Source organism: Mus pahari, chromosome 18, assembly GCF_900095145.1.
Source record: "Mus pahari chromosome 18, PAHARI_EIJ_v1.1, whole genome shotgun sequence".
Lineage (NCBI taxonomy): Eukaryota > Metazoa > Chordata > Mammalia > Rodentia > Muridae > Mus > Mus pahari.
Window position 1 is genome coordinate 18,727,389 of NC_034607.1, and position 16,776 is coordinate 18,744,164.

At 40.7% G+C, this 16,776-nt stretch overlaps 1 protein-coding gene across 3 annotated transcripts in view; it reads right to left on the reverse strand.

The window, feature by feature from the left end:
* The window catches only part of Tbc1d5 (TBC1 domain family member 5), a 429,267-nt gene extending 419,033 nt beyond the window's left edge, over positions 1-10,234 (reverse strand). For 2 of the 3 annotated variants that reach the window (XM_021217926.2, XM_021217924.2), the window contains exon 1: positions 10,036-10,234. The gene's annotated coding sequence lies outside the window, so the exon portion shown is untranslated. Of the gene's footprint in view, positions 1-4,151; positions 4,189-10,035 lie in introns of those variants that run through there. The other variant, XM_029531230.1, reaches the window with a different exon arrangement.
* Between the last annotated feature and the right edge of the window lie 6,542 nt (positions 10,235-16,776).

A 16,776-nucleotide genomic window follows, 5' to 3' on the forward strand; every position in this document is an offset into this window, starting at 1 on the left:
TTCTTGATTTTCTTCTGTTTTCCATAATGTGTCTTGGATATTCCAAGTTTCTGGGCTAATATCCGCTTATCAGTGAGTACATATCTAGTGACATTTTTAATTGTTATTAAAAATGATTTTAAAATATTAAAAAAATATATTTAAGATGACAATAGTGGTGGTAGTGGTGGTGGCCACCAGTCCAACCCTATCTTAGTAACTAATAAAAAATGATAATAATTTATTAAATTTTTTCTAGGGTTAATGAATAGAATCTAAATTTGAATATAAGAGAGACAGAATGGAGGAGATCAGATAGACCAATTACACCTATCTCACATATCAGAATAAATTATAAAGTATACATTAAAACCGATTTGTGAAATGGATCTAATTCAAGTGTAAGATTTTGGTATTTTAAAGGATGTATTTACTAAACTTAAATGTCATATTGCAAATCTGTCATTCTAAAGTATCAGAAACTACACTACAAAATACAGGAAAAGTTTCTCAAACTCCAATGAAATTACTGCATGCCATCATACTTCAATAACATAGTTATGTCCTCAAGAAAGCAAGCCTTTCAAAAGTGCTGAGGTCACTAAGTTTTATTCCTGCTTTAAAAAATCAAGACTCTGCTTGTTGCTAGCTCTATCATAGCGATTTCTTTAAGAATATCAAATTAGCCAAGAAGGCATATACAACTTGAAAACAAAACAGTGTTTGCTCTGTTCTTTACTTTCTAGTCACATTATTTAATCATTATGAATTTCCAAATAACATAGAGGAAAGGTATGAAAAATGAGGGCACAGACTGAAAAGCCTGACACTGGGAGTCACTTAGATTAAATGAGTAACTTTAAGTCATAGGAAAGAAGCCATCCTCTTCCACTGTCTGGGCAATTATATACCTGTTCTCCAACATGGAAGTTCACACTTCCAAACTAACCTTTCACTACCAATTTCAAACAGCATTCAGTCAACCTCAGAGTGTACATAATCTGAACGCACCCTTGCTCTCCAATCCCATCCTGCATGCTACAATCAGAATGTCTAGCAAGCAGCTGACTCACATCTTCTAACGCTTCTTGAACTGTGTTTAGGCTTATGTGTCTTTGTTAATGACTGCCCTTGTTCCATCCAAGTCCCTCTGTCTATTTGCCATCTCTGAGCTTCCTATCTGTCAAAGCATGGCTTAAGTTTTCTTCTACCTAGCTGAAGAACACTCAAACTACAAACTTGACTACACTTTCTTCCCTTGAATTCTGACAAAGCCACATACACATCTTTTATCATACACTCCATAAAAACTAAAAAAATATTTCTTTCTTCTAACATATTTTGAGTGCCACCAAACCAAGAGCTAATTTTCACCATTAAATTTTATATTTATATTTCATATGAACTGAACATATACCTACTTTTGATAATTATTTTTCATTGCTTAAAATTATAAAGCAAAGCAGACTTGTGCCTCCAACTGCCTCCATCCCCTCTACTCTAGAAGCAACACTAATACTACCCCCACACTACACTAGCCTGATACCAGCAGCATCTTCCTGGGTCACTTTCCACACTTCTGTTGAGGTAGGGAGCCCAACTTATACCACCAACCCCACCTGCCTTCACATCGAGAGTCCTTGCTTCCCTAGACGGGAAACCTACACTCCTCTCCAACTGCAGTCCAGCCACCCCAACTAGCTCTCCCCCCCCCTCCCTATCCCAGTCTACTGGGACCCATACACTTTGCACCAGGACCTAGCCTAGTGAAGCCACCAGATCCTTCCCTCCATGCAACCTCCTCAATTCTCAGTACAGCAGGGGCTGTACATCCAGCACTGGAGCCTGGTTTGACTAGCCACACCCACCACCCCAACCTCCAGGCTTGGGCAGGAGGTAACTGCTAGTGCAGGTCCCTGTGTCCTCTCAACTTCACACGATCATATCCAATTTTCAGGCCCAGTCTGACTCACATAACCTGTACTCTGGCCCCACTCTATATCACGTCCATATCAGACACAAAACCAACAGAAAAAAAGTTCACATGTAAAATCACCAGAAAAATACAAATAATATGAAAGAAGCCAGTATCACCCACCTCCCCCTAAAAAAATCCATAAATCCTATATCTCTATCTCCAGTGATAATTGCTTAGATGAACCACACAACACAGAATTTAAAACACATTCATAAACTTCATCAGTTTGAAAATTACATAAACAATGAACGAAAAGAGAATGAACTTAAAGAAAACAAATGCCTAAGTAATGAAGTGATGGAGACAACTGAAGATTGGAAAACAGAATTCAATGAAGAGATAATGACATTGAAGAGAACTCATGATGAAATGAAAGAAGAACAACTCAACATTCCAGTTAGAAAACTCCTAGAAATAACAGGAGCGCTTCACCCATGATATCTCCACAATATAATTGCTTAAATAAGGCCTGAACAAGGACACTGCCAACAGATATATAATCACAGAAGGGGGAAATTCCACAGGGCCCCAACCCTAAACAAAGTACTACAAGCAACTAAGAAACACTGAGAGCAGGAAAAATAATCTTCACCAGAGATAAGGACTCTATAATTCATTAACCAATGCAAATCAAAATCATACATACAAGTAACACAAGTGAGTAAGCTGTGTGTGTGTGTGTGTGTGTGTGTGTGTGTGTGTGTGTGTGTGTGTGTGTAAACAATAACAAAGACAAAGAGGCCATCAACTTGAAAGGCAGCAGGATGAAGGGAGAGTGATATGGGCAAGGGGAAGGAAGGTTGGAGAGGTTGGAGGGAGGAAAGGGAGGGAGAAGGATGATGTAGTTATATTTCAGCTTCAAAACCTGTAACAAATGAGTACCACAAATTCTCATTAGCAACTAGCTATATTGATGAATATTATACATAGGCAACAAAATTTTTGAACTGGTCAACAAAACTGCTTTCAAACCATTCCCTAGACTTAGCCTGCACTGCTCAATATCACAGGCAGTTACTTTTCTCTAGCACCCTTGACCATGGCAAAGACATGCCCAGTGGAGAGGCAGCACTACAAGATAACAAGATAACTAGAAGCCATTATTTCTCCTCCTCTTTCCCAGTTTCCTGGGGCATCCATGGTTGACACTGTCTCTTCCTTAACTCCAGTTCCCTTCAGACTATTCAGCATCTGATGCACTGGCTTCTACCGTACAACCCACTGTGATGGTTAGATTTAAATGTCAACCTAGAATCACCTAGGAAGATCATTTGAAAGAGGAATTTTCTAGATCAGTTAGGCTTGTGGGAGTGCCTACAGGATGTGGTCTTGTTAATACACTCAGCCTCTGATGGCATATTCCATCCACTGCATCCTGAACTGTATAAGAGTAAAGAAATCTAGCTGAGTATCAACATAAGAAATCAGGCAGAGTGAGTGTATTCATTTCTCTCTACCCTTGACTGTGGTGTCATCTTTTGATGCTTTATTTTGATGCTTTTTTGTTGCTTTAGCAACAAAAATCAAACTAGAACACCCAACGTGCTTGTTTCTCCCAAGAACCATATCTTCTGTATTCGGACACTACTACCTGTCCTCATACATGCTCCAGACCTTAATGAGTGTGTGGACACTTCTTTCTATGGCAAATATCTCAGCAGCTCATAGACCCCTGGTTTGGTTCCAGACCAATTCCATTACCAGTGAAAATAGTTCTTGGATTAACTTTCCTCTGTTGAATAACCTCTTAAGGTTACTATTTTCTAGAAAAATGAATTATCAGCTGGGCATAGTGCCCCAAGCCTGTAAGGTCAGCACTTGGAAAACTAAGAAGGGAGAAGAACCTCAAGTATAAGGCCAGCCTGGGTTACATAGTAAGTACCCGGCAAACCAAAGCTACATAGAATCCTGGAAAACAAACAGCACAAAAAAAAAGAATGTATTGACTATATTTCAGCATAGTAAAGTATTAAAAACTTTCAAGTGAAGACAGCTTATTATACAAAAACATTATTCTGAGCACAGATACAGAGAAAACCATGCCTTAAATTCTTAAAAGTAAAAATAAAAAAAAATTTAACGTTTTATTCATAGCAAATTATTTCTCATTGGGATGAAGTCTTTACTCAGCTGCAATATTTGCCTGAAATAAATCAATCACGTACAATAAAAATGTCACTTTTTTGAGACTTACTTAGTAGAGGGGAAAATTGGAAAGATTATGGGATTTGGAGTCACTGCAGGCCAAGACATCTGTTCAGAGGAAAGAACTGTTAAGGACCTCCTGTCACTGACTTATCATTCAAATCCATAAAACTAAGGACTTTTTTTAAAACTCGGCAAAGATAAATCAAACTAGACTATTCAGTTAAGCTATATGTTTATCCAAACATACTTCAACACATTTGCTTAAGATTATAAAATAGCAAAGTAAAAAAGAATCACCTCAAACATATGTAATACAAGCATAATCTGTAAGTGGTTCAAAGTTAACAACAGATTATTACATAAACGACTTCTAAATTATTTTTTCATTAATTACTACCGAAAAAAAAAATCCTAGTAGAAGAAGACTGATAAAATAATTCAAACCACAGTTCAGGAAACAGGGCAGTTCCACAGTAGAAAGAGCATCCCTTTTTTTTTTTTTTTTTTTTTTTGTAAATAGCATTTCTTAATTGCTGAATGCATGTTCTTGATCTTGTCAAAACAGTATTTTAAAATCCCATAAATGTACAAATTAAGATTAAAGATCAATTTAAGATTATAGACACTGAAAGAATAAGAAATGTAAAAGAACAGGAACCTGACATTATTTAGAAGTATCTGCTGAGCACAAACTCCAGGCATTTATATAACCCACTATCTCAGTTAAACTTTTATGCGATATTTTAATGAAAATGTACACAAGTTTTCCAAGATGCCTCACCAACAAACACAAGTAGAATTTCAGGTTAGTATTGTCTGGATCTAGATTATAATCCTATTAACAATTCTCCTTTCTTTTCTCTAGAATCAGATGCCATATGGGTAATATCAAAGTTAAACTAAAAATAAAACTTAATTTACAGAAAAAACTTGAGTCCCTAATCTTTCAAGAATCTTTAATAACAAGCTTTCAAATAGCTAACATAAGTAATTCTAGTTTAAATCACAGCTTTACTAAGTCTATGTTCAGATTCTATAAGTAAACAGACTATAAGGTTCCTAAGTGATTCCCAACTAATATATATATAAGATATATATATCTTACTGACAAACAGTCAAAAATGAGATCAACATCTCCAAACCCAGCATCCCACCTACTTCTCTCAAAGCTTATTCACCACGTGCTGATAGACTAGCCTTGCTGGCTCTTCCTAGTTAACCATTCTTTTAATGGGCTTGTATCTGAAAACAAGGTGAAATGCTTATTGTCTACTAGCCTCCATCAAAATCTTGACATTTGCTTTCTAGTAGATACACAGGCACCAGTATTTTCCATACCACTCTTTTTCAAACAACAACAAACACAAAAAATAATCCCTCTTTAAGGAATAAATGGTTTATCACAACCATGTACACATTATGTAGCTAAAACAAAAATCCCATAATAAGCACATCTGTATTGACTATACATAATGCACTTGCTACTTCCTCCTTTTTTAATGCCAGTAGCAGGCCACACGGATCTCAGAAACACTAAGCTACAATTAGAAGAATATGGCTCTGGTTCTAGCCCCACTAAGGAAATACTGATATAACTTGAGTGCTTTTCCTTCTTCCTCTCCAGATGGGGTAGATAAAAGACGAGGAGAGAAAGAAAGGAAAAGCTCTTCTCACATACCAGGAGAGTTAGTTCATCAGCTCTCCCAACACAAAGACCTATAATTAATCACTTTAACCATTTTAATTGTACATGCATAATGTTAGACCAATAGCACCACCATTTTCAGACTTTCAGCATCTCAAACAAACTGTACCAACTAATTTCCAATGTTTAATTAGGCTATTTTGTAATCATTTACAAATGAAGTGAAGATAGAATAATGAACTCATATAGACGCAAGAAAAGGCTCAACAAATTATGAAAATCTGCAAAGTCTAATCACAAAACTTCCTGGTTTTTCATCCATACAGACTAAAACATGGAAACTACAGATGCTTTCCATCTAATCACAAAGGCATGCTTACAACAGCAGCCACAATAATTTGTAGACTGTCACCTTGCCATCTTCAGATGCTGCTTTTTTTTTTTTTTTTTAAAGGAGACAGGGTTTCACTATGTGGTCCTGAGTGGCCTGGAACTCAGAATGTAGACCATGCTGTTCTCACAGAGCTTAGTTTGATTAGTTTGTCTCTGCCTCCCAAGTGCTAGGGTTAAAGGCAGCCACCATCAGCCTGACAAGAGGCTACAAAAAATAGAATAAAATAAAATAAAATAAAATATATATATTCTGAAATTCTTTAGTAATTAATTACTGCAATGAACTCTAAAACTGACTAAACTGATTTTATAATGGATTATTACTCAACACACAAAGTACTACAATGTTTCAAATAAAAGTTTTATACTCTCTAAGATCACCTGTATTATAAAAAGATAATGCAGTGGCAGTGTTAAAAAGAGATAAAAGAGTGATAGTGTTTCTGCCACTGATGAGAAAATACTGTTTGTCTACTAAAGTTCTAGTATATTACTTAGTATGTGTCAAAAATAGGATGTTTTCTCAGCAGTACACCATAACAAAATGATGTGGGAATACTTCTAAATGTCATTATTCTATATAACCAGTCAAGACTAATTAGAAAGGTCTATTTCTGACATAATTTTAATAGGTTTTGTTTGACCTAAATATGTTAATAGTATTACAGAATGTGACAATATAACTTCACCCTCCCCCAAAACAAATAGTATTGGTTTTACAAAAGAGTTAAACTAAAACTATAAAGAGATAATGAAAAAACATCCTACAAGCAATAATAATTTCTCAAGTTTCAGACCACACAGCATACCATACTACTATCCTACTGATCTATCCATATGGAAAGAACTACCTAAACAGGCAGTAAAGCCCCACTATTCAGACTGACACAGAGGAAGACACAGAGAGAGAGGTCAGGGAAGGCGATATGTTAATTTACAATAAAACATATACTATTCAACTTAAAATATAGTCCTTTATTCATGGGTTGGCCTTCCTACTTTTTCGGTGGTCAAGTATGTTAGTGACCAATGGTTAGTTTTTATTGCCCTTACTAGCCAAATAGAGAGCCAGGAATTTGATTAAGTTCTAAACCTAAATATTAAGATAACAAGTGTAAAATGACAAATACAAAGAAATTTTATCAAAACTAGGCATTGGGATAGAAGAATAGGGAAAAGCCCAAAGTATGAAATATGCATGAGGGTGAAGGAAGGGCAGACATAGGTGTGCCAGGAAAGGCCTTCCAAGTCAAAGCAAAGACACAGTTTACATTTAGCAGTGACAGAAAAACCTTAAGAGACTGGGACAGCCAAACGTGCGAACAAGTGCAAGCAGAATACAACTTTACAGGTGTGTCTTACACAGCTCAATCAGGAAGAGCAGAAGCACTGAGGCACAAGGTATTAAAAAGGGGACAAGTTTTTAACTCTTAAAATGAAAATAAAGCTCCTAAACAACAACACTATGAAAATTCATCACTTTACGTCTAAATAATAATTACTAATCATAATAAAAAGGAAGTTATACAAGATAATTAAGATTTGCAAGGATTCATAAGTCAGCCAATCAGAATCCCAAATTAGTATTAGCTATGTCAATCAGGAATGTGATTTACCTATCCAGTTTCTGTTTCCTTAAAAGTTGTAACAATAAAGTGAGTTAAGATGTGTAATGTAGTGAGCCGGGCGTGGTGGCGCACGCCTTTAATCCCAGCACTCGGGAGGCAGAGGCAGGCAGATTTCTGAGTTCGAGGCCACCCTGGTCTACAGAGTGAGTTCCAGGACAGCCAGGGCTATACAGAGAAACCCTGTCTCGAAAAAAAAAAACAAAAAAAAACAAAAAAAAAAAAATGTGTAATGTATTTAGGATATAAAGAAGCAAGATAAAGTAATAACTAAAATTAAGACTATAAAACTTATGGGACTTAAGTAGTTGCTATTAGACTTCCATAAAGACTTTCATAAAGCTCTTTAAAACTTAACTACTTAGCCTGTACAAGGGCTCTATGTTCAATTCCTTGTACCGTAGAAGTAAAAGGACAACCATTTTTATGTATGTAAACCATAAGAAGTACATGGGATACTTTAAACTCTTTCATTTTCATTACAAAAATTACATGAAAGAAAAAACCAAATCCAGATAGGACACCCTTTGAGTGGCTCTCAACTGTTTAAAAAATATGCTTCAAATACCAAGAACACACTACCCAACTGAGGCTACACTTGAAGACATCAGACACAATGATTTTGTCAATCAAAGAAACTTTCAACCAGCCCAGCATTACATGTGAACCCAAGATTCCGAGCCTATGCCTTAATAAAAACTCAATGAGCTGGGGAGCAAGTCTTTTAAGAAGTACATCAAACCCTTTTAATTTAAAAAAAAAAAAAATGTGATACAGGCACCACACAACATATAGAGCACACAATTTGTACTTCTTTTCCTTCTGGAATCCAGCGTTGGTTCACTCTACTTCCCCTAGGCAAACTTTATTAGTGCACCCTGACACTGAACCTTCCTATACCAGGCCACCTCTTCACTACAAGGTGTGTGTGTGTGTGTGTGTGTGTGTGTGTGTGTCCTTCAGACACATAACTTCATTTCTATACAAAGAAGATACTTACATCTTTTGTACTGAACAAGGTCTTGTCCCTCACCACATGAGAAATGTAAGCTAACAAGTTGTATCAGTTATCACATCTACTGAATTAGTAACACATTTTAACAGGAACCCACCCCAGGGACTCAGGCTTGATCAATTCTCTCTGTCCCACTGCAGCAGCCCTTTCCATTCTATTTCGGACACCAAGGAAGTCCTGGGATAGGACAGAACCAAAGACACATAACGTAAAAGTGAATTTCTTTACCGCTGTATTCAAAGAGTTCTTTTCCAATAGTGCATCCTGTGCAACCGCACACTAATAAGAGGTGGCTTGTGGACTACATTGTGATGTAGTACACGTACAAACGCCCTAATATTTCAGCACAACCCACCTCAAGCAGTTTAGCATGTAACCTGCATAGTAAAGTTTCAAGATTCGGTCCAGTTCAGAATTGAGAAATGGGACTCTGCAGAAAGTGATGGGGGTGAGCGTTGGGGGGCGGGGGTAGGGTGGAGGTTGAAGGGCTATAAAAGATGTAACCTTCAAAAGCGGTTACCAGTCTCAATCGCTGACTTGGTTAGTAACTCGTCCTGAAACTATATTAGTAACTAGGATTGGCCAAACTCTAGGTCGCATCTGCAGAGAATGTATTGGAAGAACAGTACATCTCCAGTTAAAACAGAGGGGGCAGGGGGACAATCCCGGTCCTTCTCCTCGGGGTCCTGCCAGGCCTCGAACTGACAGATGCCGGCGTGACTAACTTAAGTAGCACTAAGGCAAATTAAGGCAGGAGAGGGTTTCTCTCCTCGGAGGCTGCTCGGCTCGGGGCTCCAGCCGCCTGACTTCCGGCCTGGGAAGGAAACGTGCTGCCCAGGGTTGCAAGCAACAGGGAAACCGGCCATAGAGGAAGTAGGGCTGGCTGAGCCGCCCGGCTCTGCCCGGGAGTTGCTTCCCATTCCCGAGCTCGTCCCGGACCTCCGGAGGCGCGGGGACGGGGACGAGCGGGCTGAGAAGAGGCTGCTGCCTCGCCCCGTGTGCGCGCTCGCTCTTTCGCCCGCCTGCCGGCCCGCAGCGGACGGAGCCCCAGCCCGCTTCCCTTCCCGGCCCGCGCGCGATCCGCGGCCGGCGGCCGGCGGCTCGGGCCTTCCCTGGCGGCGGGACGGGGGCCCAGCGAGGCTGAGGGGGAGGCCGGGGAGGGAGCGATGGGTGTGCGGCTGGCCGGGGAGGCTGACGGGGGAGGCGAGGCGCTTGTTCACCGTTAGCATCATCGTTATGTTATTTGTTTTACCTGTAGCGCAGCAGGGCTCCCCAGCTCCTATTCCCTGAATCCTCCTCCCCTCCTCTCTCTCTCTGTCTGTCTGTCTCTCTGTCTGTCTGTCTCTCTCCTCTCTTTATCTCGCTCGCTCGCTCGCTCGCTCTCTCCCCGTCAGTCTGCCGGCCTCTCGTGGAACACGCCGGGCCTGGCCTGACCAGCAAGAGAAGGGGGCGGGAGGTGGCGGCGGTGACCAGCGGCCACGTGACCACGCTCCCGCCGTAACGGCGTCCGCCTCCTGCTGCGCGCCCTCCGCGGCGCTCCACCTCTACTAACCCCGCGCGCCCGGGGACCCGTGCGCAGGCGCGCCGCGCGCCCGGGCGGGCCCGGGACGAGCCCGCAGCGGGTGAGCCGCGGGGGACCGGCGCGCTGGGGAGCCTGGTGTCTTAGGGGAATGTAGGTCGGGGTGAGGAGGTAAAAGGGGGACGCCCGAGACCGAAGGAGCTGCCTGGGCCATGCCGATGCGCATGCGCGCGGGGCCTCCCATCAGTGGGAGCCGGCCCTCTCTGCTGCTACCCGAGGTCCCCCGCTTGCCACCAGCTTCCCCAGGGTGGGACGGGCAGCTGCGAGGAGAGAAGTAAGGCCTGGGAATGTCCGAAGAATCTGTCACTCCTGCTTAGGATCGCACAGTGTCCTTGTCTCCTGTAAATGGCCTTCCCTTCATCCTTGGTCTACAGCTGTACAGACTGATGACTGGTCATGCCCCCCCCCCCACTCTAGGGACTCACTACCTCTTTGTGAAGACCTTCTTTGTATGACTCCAAAGAGCTGCTGTTTTTCTAGCAACCCCACACCTGTAAAAACACACGTTTTATCTTCTCAGACCTTGAATCTAGTCTCCCTAACTATCTAGTGACTGACAGTTTTGGCAAATGACTAGACCCTGGTTTTACCGCCCTATGTCCCTGCTTAATCCTGACTTAAAGTTGCATTTAACCTCCAGCAATGGGAGGCTGGTATTTTCTTCTCCAATAGGAAAAGTGGTAAATAGCTCATCTGAGTTAGAGAGAGAGAGACAGAGACAGAGACAGAGGGGAGGGGGAAGAGGGAGGGAGGTATCTCTTTTATTAATCTGTCTTTACAAATAGCTCAAAAGAAAATTGGTTATTATGTTCAGAATATGGAATAGAGAAAGGTCAGAAAGTTAGCTAGCTTCCAAGGAAGACATACCACACTTCGCACAGTGATTCCCTTTTTTCTAACGCCCTTCTCACTGTAGCAGAAACTGAACAGGTTGAATACACTAAGTTAGCGCCTCTTACTAGATTTCATCAGTGCTAATAAAATGTTTTTAAAAAAAAAAAAAAAACACTCATTGAAAGTTCTGGTTCAACTCATGATTACATTAGTCTCATGAATTCTGAGAGGGTAGAGGAAGGGGACTAACAACAGAATCTTAAGAAATGGGAGGATGCATCACGCTGTGTTTGGATATTGATCTCCCAGCTAGCAGTACAGCAGTCAGCCATATGACTGGTATTCTACAGTGTATAATGGACTTTCTTCTCCAGCACCAAAAGATCTCACCGCAGGCCCTCATCTCCTTCCTGAAGTACTGACTATGCTGGTGTTACTGGGACTGTAGAGGTCCTTCGGTGTGGTCACCAGATGACAGGACTAATCTCTATCCCCTCTCGGGACGCTTAGTCTCATAAACAACATAATTTAAGAAGGGACCGAAACAAAGCCCAAGGGCAATCTCATTAGAGACGAAAAGAACGTCTCTGAAGACAGTAAAGCTCAGCTGCTTCTCAGAAATGGATAAAGGGAGACGGAAAGCAGCCACGCCGTTCGTGGTGATGAAATAAAAATGGCCCCAGTAGGCTTTTGAGGTTTCAAAAGCTCATACTGGGCCCAGTCTCTCAGCCTACAGATCACGAGTAGTTTTCAGCTCCTTCTCCAGCACCATGTCTACCTGCATGTCACCCTGCTCCTCACCATGATAATAATGCACTAAACTGACACTGTAAGCAAGCTGCCAATTAATATTAACTTTTCAAAGAGTTGACGTGGTCTTGGTGTCTCCGGAGACCCCATTGAAGCTGGCACAGCAGGTAGCTACACGGCAAACCATCAACTGCATGGTATGGAAGGAGACTTTACAAAAAGAGAGAGAGAGAGAGAGAGAGAGAGAGAGAGAGAGAGAGAGAGAGAGAGAGAGAATCCAGCATGTTAAGGAAAGAAAGATTAGAAAGAGACAGAAAATATTCTAAAAGTAGGCTGACTTAACTAGCTACACCGCTGTAGCCTATAAAGGGGAATGGGATTCTAGGCAGGGAAAAGGACAGGATTTCAATGAAAAGATAGTTAACCCCACCTATCTCTCTAACTTAAGGTGAGTCCACCCTTCTACAGGCAGCCCTCTGGCCAAGCGAAAGGCCCAGTCCAGCTAGAATATCAGGTCTCCAGGCCTGAGAGTTCACTGTCTTGATGGGGACTTTAATGCTAGGAAGAGTCAGCTGGGCACCCTGCTTGCTTAGTATATTATGTGACCAAAAATGCAAGAAGATATGAGAAGCAGCCCAGTCATTCCCCCAAACCTGTGTCCTGGTTGTTCCAAGATGGGCAGGCCCACCTGACCCCACTAAATACAACTCCTTTAGATCACAACAGTAACTTAACAAAGGAACTGCTTCTCTCCAACTTGTTCTTTTTTCCCCCTCAGAAACAGTCTGTCTATAAGAGCTCAGTCTATAGAGCACTATGACAAGGTGACGAGGTGGAAAATAGCCCCTTAAGTTCAGTCTCCAATGTTTTGTTTTTTTAAAAAAGAAAGTAACCTTAGAAAAACAACTGATGAAAAATAATTCCATAGGATTCACTTATGCTACTTGTAATACAATTCAAGAGTTACAGCATCTCAGCATTGTTAGAAATGTGGCAATATCTAAATGAACTCTTTGTCTTGGGTGACACAACTTGAAGCTCCAGCCTTTGTCTATAACTGACCTGTGTGTGTGTGTGTGTGTGTGTGTGTGTGTGTGTGTGTGTGTGTGTGTGTGGTTTTTGGCTTTTTTGAGACAGGGTTTCTCTGTGTAGCCCTGGCTGTCCTGGAACTCACTCTGTAGACCACGCTAGCCTCAAACTCATTGGGATCTGCCTGCCTCTCTGAATCCGAGTGTTGAGATTAAAGGTATGTGCCACCTACCACCTGCTGTCTAAGTTTCTGTCATTCTGAACATTCAACTTCATCCACCTAATGTGGCCTAACATGGTAATAGAATATAAGTCCTGTGGTGTGGCATTGTGGACTAGGAAGTGAAAGGATTGTGGTTTTCTCTTTTTCAATCCTATATCATTGTTGCTGTTTTTACAATAAAACTCTGGTGCAATCCATTTCCTTGTGGTTTTCTTGCTCCTCTGAGGAACTGAGGTGAAACACCCTCATCTCACCCTCTGCCCCATCCTCACACTGCAGCTACAGGACGAAGGTTTGGCTCTAGAGACATCTTAACTCTCATTCTAGTCATAGCAAATAAAATTGACATTATTTTTTAGAATGCCTACCAAGAAAATGAAAATAAAGATGCTGAAACCAGAAATCAATTTGTATGTAGTGTCTGCATACCTATGCGTGATAGACTTCTGGCTCCTCCTCCCTTCCAAATCTATTTTTCTCTTCTTCCATTGGAATTGAGTTTCAGCTGGGAACACAGCCATCCATCTGGAGGCTACATTTTCTGTTCCCCCTTGTGGCTGGGTGTGGCCATGTGACTCCATTTTCATCCACGGAATGCTAGAGGGAGCAATGTGTTCATTTTCTATATTACTTGCTTTACAAAAAAAAAAAAAAAATGTCCACCCTACAATGTTTCTCCCATTCTATTCCTGCTGTGCACTCGGTTCCAGAAATACAGACATAGTGACCTAGCTCCCAGGATGAACAGCCTAGCAGAGCAACTGAACATAGTTGCTGGGTCTCTGAATTGCTTCATGAAAACCTATCTATCCGACATTGACTCTCTGCACTGACTTCTATTAGAGAGATAAGTACATGACTTATTTAAGCCACTAAATTTTAAAGCTTTCATTGAAGCCAAATACAATATATAAGGCCTTGTATTTCAGTAAATAAGTTACTAGGTGCAGAATCTTAAAAATGTAAAACTGTCTAGATTTTCTTTTATAGCACAAAAAAAAATGCATTTTCTCAAAGAAGAAATGATGTTGAGTTTATAGATACCTAATACTAAATGTTACACTTAAATACTCTAAAGTCCATTTTACATCAGCTCCTGACTTTGTTAAAATGTTTTCCTCCTTTTTTTTTGAATGGCTGCCAAAAAAGTCTCACGTTCTACAGGCTTTTCAAAGGCATACAGTGTATCTTATTTATCTCCAGAGTTTTAGCACTTTAGGAAATTTCATGTATTTGATAGAATTGGCTGGTTAGTTGGTTGGTTAGTTGGTTGGTTGGTTAGTTGGTTGGTTGGTTAGTTGGTTGGTTGGTTAGTTGGTTGGTTGGTTGGTTGTTTTTTGATACAGTCTTCCCATATATGGCCTAGGCTGGACTCAAACAATCCTTCCACTAGGTCATCTAAGTTGTTAAGGTCAATACATGACTGAAAGCGAATAAATATGTGTCACATTACAGAAACTATCAACTTGCTACTTGATTAAACAGAGTATTATGTGATGAAAAGTACCAGTTTAACACAAATTTAACAACTTAAAACAGCATGCATTTAAACAGAGTATTATGTGATGAAAAGTACCAGTTTAACACAAATTTAACAACTTAAAACAGCATGCATTTCTAAATCCGAGGCTTCTGTAGATGAACAGTACATGGTATAACTAGGTTCTTTGTTTCCAGGTGTCTCTGCAGGTTTGTAATTAAGTTGTTAACTGAGGTTGCCATCTATCTGTGTTTGGAGGTGGCAAAAGTGAGTCACTTAACAGTTTTACAATCAGGAGCCTCAACCTCTAACTGACTGTGAACTAGAGGCCACTCACAGATCTTGCCATTTGAACCTTACCACACAGAAGCTTGTTGCAATAAAACAGGACACAGAAAGACAAAGAGATTCGGGGAGGGGGGAGAAAGAAGGGAGGGAGAGGGAGAGGGAGAGGGAGAGGGAGAGAGAGAGAGAGAGAGAGAGAGAGAGAGAGAGAGAGATCCAGAAATGACAAAGAACAAAGAGTATAATCATGGACATGAAATTCTGCTCACCATTACATGTTCTTGGTTGGAAACGCATGACTTAGGAAGAGAGTATTATACAGCCATGTATCGTCAAGAGGCCGTCCTCAAGTCTGTCTGCCAGTGATACAACACATGTGCATAAGGTGTGGGTGTGTAGAATATTAACATAAAGAGTCTTCGCTAGATCGTGGAATGCTTGAACTAGTTCAGTACTCTTTAATATGGCATAAAAGGATGAAAATCTATTGCTGGAGTCCTTTCCATAGGAATGGATAAGCTCCAACACATTAACCCCAGTACTTGAGCCTCATTACTATTGGCAGTTTATTAAGGTAGTGTCTATGAAGAAATCATTTCCAAAAGGTGACTGAAATATTAATATGGAAGGCAGTAGTATTTTTTGTACCCTTGGAAATGTATAGCAAAGATGTCTTATTTGGTCTTTGGCACATTCAGTTGATTCTACCCATTTGAATGACCAGCTAAAAAGCCTCCACAGATACAAAGGAAGACAGATGCTTAGAAACCAATGATGTGAACAATATCAGTTAGCTACTGCCCCAACAATGACGTATAACCATCAACCCCAATATCTCAATGAAAGATGAACACTTATTTTCTTCTCTTGGGACCTATAGGTGGATTGGCTGGGCCAAAAATTGGCTCCACTGGACTTTAGATTTTTGATTGAGCTCAGGTCTGCTCTGCATGTCTTCTTTTTGTTTCCCACATACATTCTGGGAGGAGCAACTTGCTTCAGTCACTTTTCTATGTCTGTGATTAATCACCATGATCAAGGCAATTTATAGAAGGAAAAGTTTATTTTGGTTTTTTACTTCCAGTGGATTGGAGTCCATAAAGACGGAGGAAAGGCATGGTGGCAAGAACAGCTGAGAGCTTCCATCTCACATGGCAAGCAGGAAGCAAATAAAACTTACTGGGGATAGCAGGAGCTTTTAAAAACCTCAGTCCCTCCTCCAACAGACTACACTTGTTAGTCCTTCCCAAACAGCCACCAGACTGGAGAGCAAGTACCCAAATGGTGCAGATTTACAGGGCACCTCTCATTCAAACCTCTACACAGCCACATGCAGCATATTTGTATTCTACTCATGGCAGACAACAGACGTACAGAGGACAAAGAGACAGTCTGTATTTCTTAAGGCTTTGTCTCAGAATTCACACTATCATTTCTGCTTACATTCTACTAGCTTAAGCAAGGCATCCCACAAAAGCCAAGTTAATATGTTTTAGTAATATAGTCTGCTTAATCTAGTTGGGGGTAATGTGAAGTTCCATGACAGAAGATGTAATGAATCATTCCACTACAGGGGTGATCAGAAGACTCAGAAATAGTAATATAAGGCAAGTGACAGGTAGCCAACAACAGAGACTGGTCAAAAAGCTTATAATGTATGAGGAGCTTTAAAAAAAAAATAAGGCACAATATCATGAAACCATCTCCACAGGCCATGCACTGAAGCAGTATTGTGCTACTTTTATGTGTAATTCTCTATAAAATACAAAATCTACTTTATAGTACCATAATAAAGGTAAAGATTTTACAAGCA